Genomic DNA, 8,955 nt, shown 5'->3' on the forward strand with positions numbered 1-8,955 from the left:
TTATGTTTATGTTTATGTTTTAATTTATTTACGAAAATAAAAAAAAAAAAAAAACGTTGGATTTAAACATCGTTCGAGAGATGATGAAAAAAAAAAATGATAAAAGCTTCGGGAAACATTTTCTTTTTGTAATTGTTACAATTTAACCCGTGCAAGAATGACAAGTTAAAAACGTGATTCGCGAATATTTTCAAACTTTTTTTTCTCGTAAACAAACAAGTAATAATTTTGTTTCAAAACTTTTATGTTTTGAAAATAAATAAATGTTTCCATAAATAAACAATGGAATTTTTTTTTTTTTTTGATTTCTTTGTTTGCGTTTTCGATACGTTTCGCTCGTACGAACTTTAAGCTTTTTAAGGGTTGAGAAAATGGCGGTGGCGGTTTGTGGAGAGGCGGAAAGGGGGTTAGGAAATTCCCTTTTTTTTTTTTTTATTTTTCGGTTTCAAATTTTTATTGCTGATTTTACCGTTTTTTTTTTTTTTTATTCTTTTTTTTTCCTTTTTAAAATTGAATCGAGTTAAAGAATTATTTTTCTGAGTTTTTGGAGAGAAAAAAAAAAAAAAAGCGACGTCAAAAGTGATTTGTGTGTGTGTCTGTTGAAAAAATGAGTTTTTTTTTGTTCACATCATTTCCGGTTTTGCGTTTGATTAAACTTTCGTGTTTTTAAGTACCGTATTAAAAAACCAGTAAAAAAAAAAGAAAATTCTTTTCGTCTCTGATTTCTTTTGTAATTTTATTTTTATTTTTGTTCTCGAAATAAATTTGTGCGGTTTATTTAAATTTCTAAAACTTGTCATTTTTTTTGTTTTTTTTTTCGTTTAAATTTTTAGCTTTTGTCGGTTTGTCGTTTGTCTCAAATTTCAATTGTATACGAAAACCTTTTTTTTTTATTTCCCTTCCCATTCGACAAAAAAAAAAAAGAAAATGACCGCAATGACCAAATAAACGCACGTAAACACGAACAAAAAAAAAAAAAATTTTTTAGAACATAAAGTTTACGACTCAAAATTCTTTCATTTATAAATAATTACGTCATAAAATTTTTTTTTCTAATACAAAATATTCAGCAAACAAACAAACAAACAAACAAGATGCAGGAAAAGATATAAATACAAAAAAAAAAATCTTTTTTTTGGTTTTTTCCTACTACTCTCACTTTTTCACCGTGGAAAATAAAAAAAAAAATTTAAATTTTACTTCTGCTAGAAGGTCATTTCAAAAAACGTAAAAAAAAAAATTAAAACTGGAAAACAAACGACAAACAAACAAACAAACAAGTAAAAAAAACGATCGAAAAATAAAAAAAATATATACATATAAAATATTTTCTCTATTTTATTATATTTAATAAAAATAATTTTTATTCTCGTGACGTCATACGTTTAAAAAAAAAATGGCCGACCATAAGGAAAACTGACGTTAAAAATGGCGACCGACACCCGTTTACAATTTAACAAAAAAAAAATTTATTTTACTTCCCCTCTCGTAACGATCCTTATTAAAAAAATTATTAATTTCTTCGTCGATCGATCAAATCGATAATAAACGATCGATAAATAATAAAACCCGCCATTTTGAATCACCGCCATTTTGTTAATTTTAAAAAAAAAATCTTTAAAAGACTTTTATACGCTTAACCCTCGTTTTGTTTTGTTTTTGTTTTGTTTTGTCTGTTTGTTTGTTTGTTCGTTTCGTTTTGTTTGCTTTGCGATATTTGTTTCTTTTCGATTTCAACTGGGTAATAATTTTTAATGAAAAAAAAAAAAAAATGGCCGTTTCTTTTTGTCATGACAAAAAAGAAAAAAAGAAAATTTTTTTTTTTTTTTTTCAATTAAATGCAACCTTTTAAGATTTTTCTTTTTGTTGTTATTATCATTATTATTATTATTTTTTTCCCTTATCATTATCAAAATTAAAATATTTTAGTTATCAGTAAAAAGGGAAAAACGCGGCGTTCTCAAATCCCTTTTTCTAAAAAAAAAAAAAAAGAAAATTTTTTTTTTTTCCGTCAAATTTTTTTAATTTTTAACGAATTTAATTTGTGACAAAATTTTCCTTTGATATATTTTTTTTTTTATATGTGAAGTGATTACGAATGTGACTGGAAGGGAAAAATTAGTAGAAATAAAGTTTTCCAGAAAAATAAAATAAAATGGAAAAATTTTTTTTGTTGTCAATGAAAAGTTAAGTAAAAGAAAATAAAAAATAAAAAAACGACAGAAGAAAATTTTCCAAATCTTTTTTTTTTTCGGTTTGGTTTGAAGGGTGAAAAAACCTTGAGGGAATTTTTTTTTTCAAATTTTCTTTTAAGTCTTGAGAAAGAAAAAAAAAATTTTTTTAACTGGAGGAAATAAGGGAAAATTTTTTGTTTTTTTTTTTCCTTTTTGACGTAAACGTTAACTTATGGATTAAATAAAATAAAATAAAAATATTTTTATAAAAATTTTCTTCCCTTTTTTTTTTTTGTTTTATATAAATAAAATCGCAAATTTATTTCGCTGGAGAAAAAAATAATAATAATAATAATAATATCAATAAATTGATACGACGTTATTTATTTGGTAAAATATTTTTTTACTAAAAAAAAAAAAATTTTAATTTTACGTGAGAGTTCAACAGGAAAAAAAAGTTTGAGCTCGAGCGTAATTTTCAAGAAAAAAATTTTTTTCATATATATTTATGTATTATTATTATTATTATTATTAAAGTTATTAAAATAAAGAATCCATAAATTATGTATTATTATTACTGCTTTCCCCTTATTTTTAATATGTTTTTTTTTTGCTTTATTTTCGACGGGAAAAAAAAAAAATTTTTTTTTTAAAGGAAAAACGATAATTTTCTTGTTGGTTCCTCATAAAGTACGATAAATCAAAATTATTATTATTATTTTTATGTAAAATTTAAAAAAGGCGGGATATAACAAACAAACAAACGAACGAACAAACAAACAACAAAAAAGAAAATAAGTAAAAGAAATTGAAAAGTAAAAAAAAAAAAAGAAAAAAAAACGCGTGGAAATTTTCTTTTTTTTTTCTTTTTGCGCTCGATTACGACGAGGAGGGGACGGGTTGATATGACGTCACGATTTTTTTGTCTCCCGGTTTTTATTTTTTCATCTTCTGCCACGACGATTTGATTTTAATAAAAAAAAAAAATTTTTTTTTTTTTTTCATTTTTCATTATCTTCTCATTTTCGATTTTTTTTTTTTTAACCGCAGTTGGCTAAAAAAAATTTTTTTTCTTACATTTTATTTCACTTTTCCCTAGAAAAATTTTCTCCGGATAAAATTTTTTTTCTGCGAAATTTCCTATACTCCCCCCCTCCTCACCGGAAAAAAAAAAATTTTTTTTTCGTTCGACTTGTTAAAAAAAAATCAAAAATGTTTTCTTTTCCCTCTCTCTATCACTCTCTCTCCCTCTCTCCTTCCAGTAAATTTTTCCAACGGATTTCAAATATTTTAAATTGAATAATTTATTTTTTTTCCAAAAACCGACGTTATTATAATCGATCAATATAATCAATTATTATTATTATTATTATTATTATTATTATTATTATTATTATTATTATTATTATTATTATTATTATTATAATCTGGGGATAAAAAAACAAATACAAACGACAAACGAACGTACTGGAAAATTTTCTTTTTCTTTTTTTCTTTTTTTTTTTGCAACTTTAATCCGGATCGCGACTTTAAAAGTTTTAAAAGGGATAAAAACCTTCTGCGAATAGATAAAGAAAAAAAATAAGAAACAAAAAAAAACGTGGCAGCAAAAGAAAAAAAAAACGTGGCAGCAAAATAAAACCAAAAAAAAAAAAAAAACGTGGGAGTAAAAAATTTTTTTTTTTGTGGAAAAAATAAGAAAAAATTAAAGTTCGTACTTTTTTTGAGCATATTAAAAAAAAAAAAAAGAAAAACGAATTTTGTGTGATTAGATTTTTTTTCTCCAGATTAATTTAATATTCTCTTGTTTTTTCTTTTTTTTTCTCCAGCGTTTTTCATTCGAACGTTCAAACCATAAATTTTTATATATACGACGTAAAATTATTGAATCATCCCTTGAACTTTTAGCTTATATCTCTCTCTCTCTCTCTCTCTCTCTCTTAACTTTCTTTAAAAAGAATATTTATTTTTTTTACCTGGAGAAAAAAAAAAGAGAAAAGAGAAAAGAAAGAAAAAAATGAAAGTGATGATGATGATGATGATGATTTAAAATAAAGAAAATTTTTTTTTCCAGATATAAACGTTATGCTGGAGAGACGTCTTTTGATAATAATAAACTTAAATCAACCAACCAATTTTCACAAAAAATTTTGTTTCAGGCAAAAACATTAAATGTTCCCGATTCTATTATCATTATCATTATCATTATTATCATCATTATTATTATTATTATTATTATTAATAATTTTTCATTTTTATTTTTATTGACTCTTTTCGCATCGTTTGGTTTTATACGTGTAATAATAACGACAAATTTTTTTTTTTTTAAAGGTTTTTCGGTAACTTTTTCAAAACTTTACGCCACGCCCCTTTTCCTCCCGCTTCCGGCTCCGCCCTCAAAACCTCTTGTCCGATTTTCCCGCGTAAAAATTTGCCGTCGCCGCTAATTTCGTTTGGGGTGATAACGACAGAATAAAAATTCTCGCGATAAATAAATTTAAAAAAAAAAAAAAAAAACCGCAAAACTTTCGAGTTAAAAAAAAAAAAAAAAAAAATTAATTAATTAATGCAAATCACCTGGAATTTTCACACCTGGGAAAATTTTCAATGACGTCACACTCGACTCGAAAATGTCGAATTGAAAATCTTCATTTCGGTTTTCAAATCGTCTCGTAAATTACAAATCCTTATTTATTATTATTATTATAATTCTTCATTTACCGGAAATTAAAATGCACTATTTCCGGTTTATTATTATTATTATCACTACTGCTACACGCCGTCGTCTGCAAAAAATTTAAAAAACAAAAAATTACTCAAAGCGACAATTAATAATAATAATAAAATAAAAAAAAAGATGAAAAAAAAAAAAATTTAAAAAAAAAACACGACAAAATTTTTTTTTTTTTTTCTTAATTAATAATTGATTATTCTGGAATATTCCAGGAATTTTTAATTATTATTATTATTATTATTATTATTCTTTTCTTTTTTCTTCGTGTCTCAGTGTTGTCTGTAGAGAGAGAGAAAAAAAAATTAATTTTCTATTTTTATTCATTCATTCATTGAATTTTTTTTTTTTTATTAAAATTTTTTCTCATTTTTTTTCCTCTTTTTTCCTCCATCCCCACATCCACCCTTCCCCTCTCTTTCTGTTTCTTTTTTTTTACCCTGAAATTATTAAAATTACGTAATTTAAACGTTTAAAAAACTTTTTTTCTTGTTTTATACAAACAGTCAGTCTTCGTTCGTATTCGATTACGAACAAACGCCATTTTGTTATAGAAAATTCTAGAATGTTTACCCGAGGTTAAACAAAATGCCAACAAACATATTTATCCGACGTTACATTATTCGAATATGTTACACGTTTGTTAAAAAAAAGTTTTCCCGTTATTATTATTATTATTATTATTAAAATTAAAATTGATACGGCAAAAAGTTTTTAAAAGTTTTTTTTTCGGAAAAATTTATTATTATTATTATTAATATTATTATTATTCGTTTTTTGAGGTTTTCCCGTTTGTTTTCAATTTAAAAATGTCCGCTTTATTTTTTATTTGTTTTCTTTATATAATTACGGGATTGTTTTAACAAAACTTTTCTTTCTCTCGACTTTTAACGATGATGATGATGATGATGATGATGATGACGATGAGAATGATGATAATAATAATAATAATAATAAAGTTTTGAATTTTTTAAGTGACAACTTACGTTATTAACTCAGATTATTTTCTTTTATTTTCATTTATAATTTGGATAGATAAAGTGTTGGGAAAATAATAATATAGTTCAGATCGTTTTTCCGGAAAGAAACGGTCGATAAATGAAACTCGCAAACGTTTTATTATCATTATCATTATTTCATTTTCTTCGTAAACTTTCATTAGAAAAATTAAAAAAATTTTTCCAAGTGTTTCGTTTTGTTTTGTTTTGTTTTTTTTTTGTTTAATATTCCAATGAATGGATGAAAGAAGAATGAAAAAAATTTTCTGACAAGGAAAAAAAATATTAACGATAATAATAATAATAATAATAATTGTTTTTTGTCAACGTTTTTTCGTTGCATAGACTGGAGAAAAAAATGGAGCTGGAAAAAAAAAATTTTTCGTTATATTTTTTTTTTTTTTTGGTTAAATGAAAAATAATAATAATAAAAAACGTAAACGCAATCGATGAAATAAACAAACAATATTTTTAAAATATTATTAATAAATAAACAAACGATTCGTTATTCATTACGTTTGTTACGACAAACACACGAAATTGTTTTTATTACGAAACAAAAACTTTTTTTTTTTGCAAAAGAAAATTGAATTATCGATTGAAGTTTTCTAAGAAAAAAAAAAAAATTAGAGCTAAATGTATTTATTAATTAAGAAGTAGTAGATGAGAGAGAGAGAGGGGGGGAAACGAAAAGTGGATAAAACTAAATTATTATTATTATTATTATTATTATTATTTTTCTATTATTACTCGGACGATTTAATTTTTTTTTTTTTCTTTTTCACTTTCTCGTTTGTCAAGTCGTGACAGAAACAAAACAGAAATGTTTTTTTTCAAATACACGAGCATTGAAATAAAAATTAAAAAAAAAAAAAAAAAAACTAGAAAAAGAAGAGAGAGAGATAAAAAAGAGAATGAGAGAAAGAAAGATAAAGAGAAACAGAGAGAATGAGAGAAATGAGAGGGGGAAAAAAAAGTTACAGAAATATAGTAAGAAATAATGATGCAGGGAAAAGAGAAAAAGAAAGAAAGAGAAAGAAAGAAAAAGAGAGAAAGAGAGAGAAAGAAAGAGAGAAGAGAGAGAGAGAAAATTAAGACAGGAAAAAAAATTTAATGGCGGCAACCGAAGTCTCATTATTAATATTAAATTTTTTAATGGGATTACATCGAATGTATTAATTTTATAGTCAAAACTATTTTAATGATATAAATTTTTGTATAAATTTTCCGGAAAATAATGTAATATAATCTGAACATATATGTATATAAATGCATAATTATACTACAAAATTCCAATAATAATAATAATAATAATAATAATAATAATAATAATAATAATAATAACAATTACGAAATATTAAAATTTGTCAAGGGAAAATTTATAATGACGAAATCACGACAAAATAAATTTTTTTTTTTTTCTTCTCTCTCTTTCTATTTTTTTTTTTTCTAATTTAGATTTTTGAATTTCGCGCCAAAAATTTTTAAATTTTTAATAATATATATATATATTTTTCAAATTATAACAAAATAATTATATTTTTTTAAAAATAAATTTCGTTACGATTTAGAGGGAAGAAAAAATTTCACGATTCAAAAAAATTATTATTATTACTATTATTATTATTATTATTATTATTATTAATATTAATATTAATATTATTATTATTATTATTATTATTATTATTATTATTATTATTGATTTTTTTTTCGGTTTTTGCAGATCAAAGAAAATTCGATAATCGATTTTTTCTTTTTAAATTTTAACGGAAAATAATCGAGGAAAGAAAAAAAAAGAGAAAAGTAAAACAGAGAATCGAAAAAAAATTTTTCTTTTTAAATAAATTTTAAATTTAAGTATCGGGAAAATTTTTTCGCGCCAAAATCGGAATCCTATTAAAAAAAAACGAACGTAAAAATAAAAAAAATTAATTAAAAAAAATTAATGACGTCAAATCAAAAAAAATAAAAAGTTGAAATCTTTTCATTTCAAAAAAAAAAAAAAAAATGATTATTATTATTATTATTAGTTTTTTTCTCTCTCCCCTTCCACGTCGTTTTTCATACGGGCAAAAAAAAAAAATTAAAAATGTGTCAAATGTTAAAAAAAAAAAAAAAAAAATTTATAAAGATATTTCGATTTTGAATTTTTTTTTTTTTTGATTAATGACGTCATAAAAAAGGGTTGACGATGAAACATTTTATTATTATTATTATTAATATTAAAAACTCTGTCGTAACGAAATTTTTTAATGACCTTTATACCATATTTTTCAGAGATTTTTTTCCTTTTTTTCGTGGCATAAGACTTAAATAAAAAAGGACTCTCGAACGGTAACAAAAGAAAAACTAAAAAAAAAAAAAAAAATTTTTTTATCAACAAAAAAAAAAAAGAAAACGCAAGAAAAAAAAATGAAAAATAACGATCACGATGATAATAATAATAATAAGGGAAAACCCTCACGCACGCACGCACTCACGGACATTTTTGAAAAAATTTTCATATTTTCTTTCTTTTTCCCTTTCTTAGCGTTTGTTAAGAGTAATGATTTTGAAAAAGTCATTCAACTCCTATGGAAATTATTATCGATAAAAAGATTCGTTTTTCATTCAGGTCAAGGTCACGAGTGAGGAGTGGGGGAGTAGGGGGGAGAGACAAAGGGAAAAGAGAAAAGAGAAAGGAAAACTTATAGAATTTTCAAAATATTATGTAAAACATTTTTCGGGAGAATGTGACAATAAAAAAGAAAATTTTCTTTAAAACCACTTCCGGCGGATATAAACGGAAACATAATTTCGCCATTATCGTTATCAATAAAAACGTCGTAAAAATTTTTTTTTTTTTTTTTTTTTGGAAATTTCCGAAAAACATTTTTCTCGACATTTTTTTTTTAATTTTAATCTCAAAATCATTATTATTATTATTATTATTATGTATCATCATCATCATTATTAACTCGCGATCGAATTGAAAAAAACGCGAACGTTTTTTTTTTTTTTTTTTTTTTTTTTTAAATCAAGTCTACGCGTAGAAAACGCGGTGTAAAATTTG

This window comes from Pediculus humanus, genomic scaffold (genome assembly GCF_000006295.1).
Source record: "Pediculus humanus corporis 1103172107733 genomic scaffold, whole genome shotgun sequence".
Taxonomy (NCBI): Eukaryota; Metazoa; Arthropoda; class Insecta; order Psocodea; family Pediculidae; genus Pediculus; species Pediculus humanus.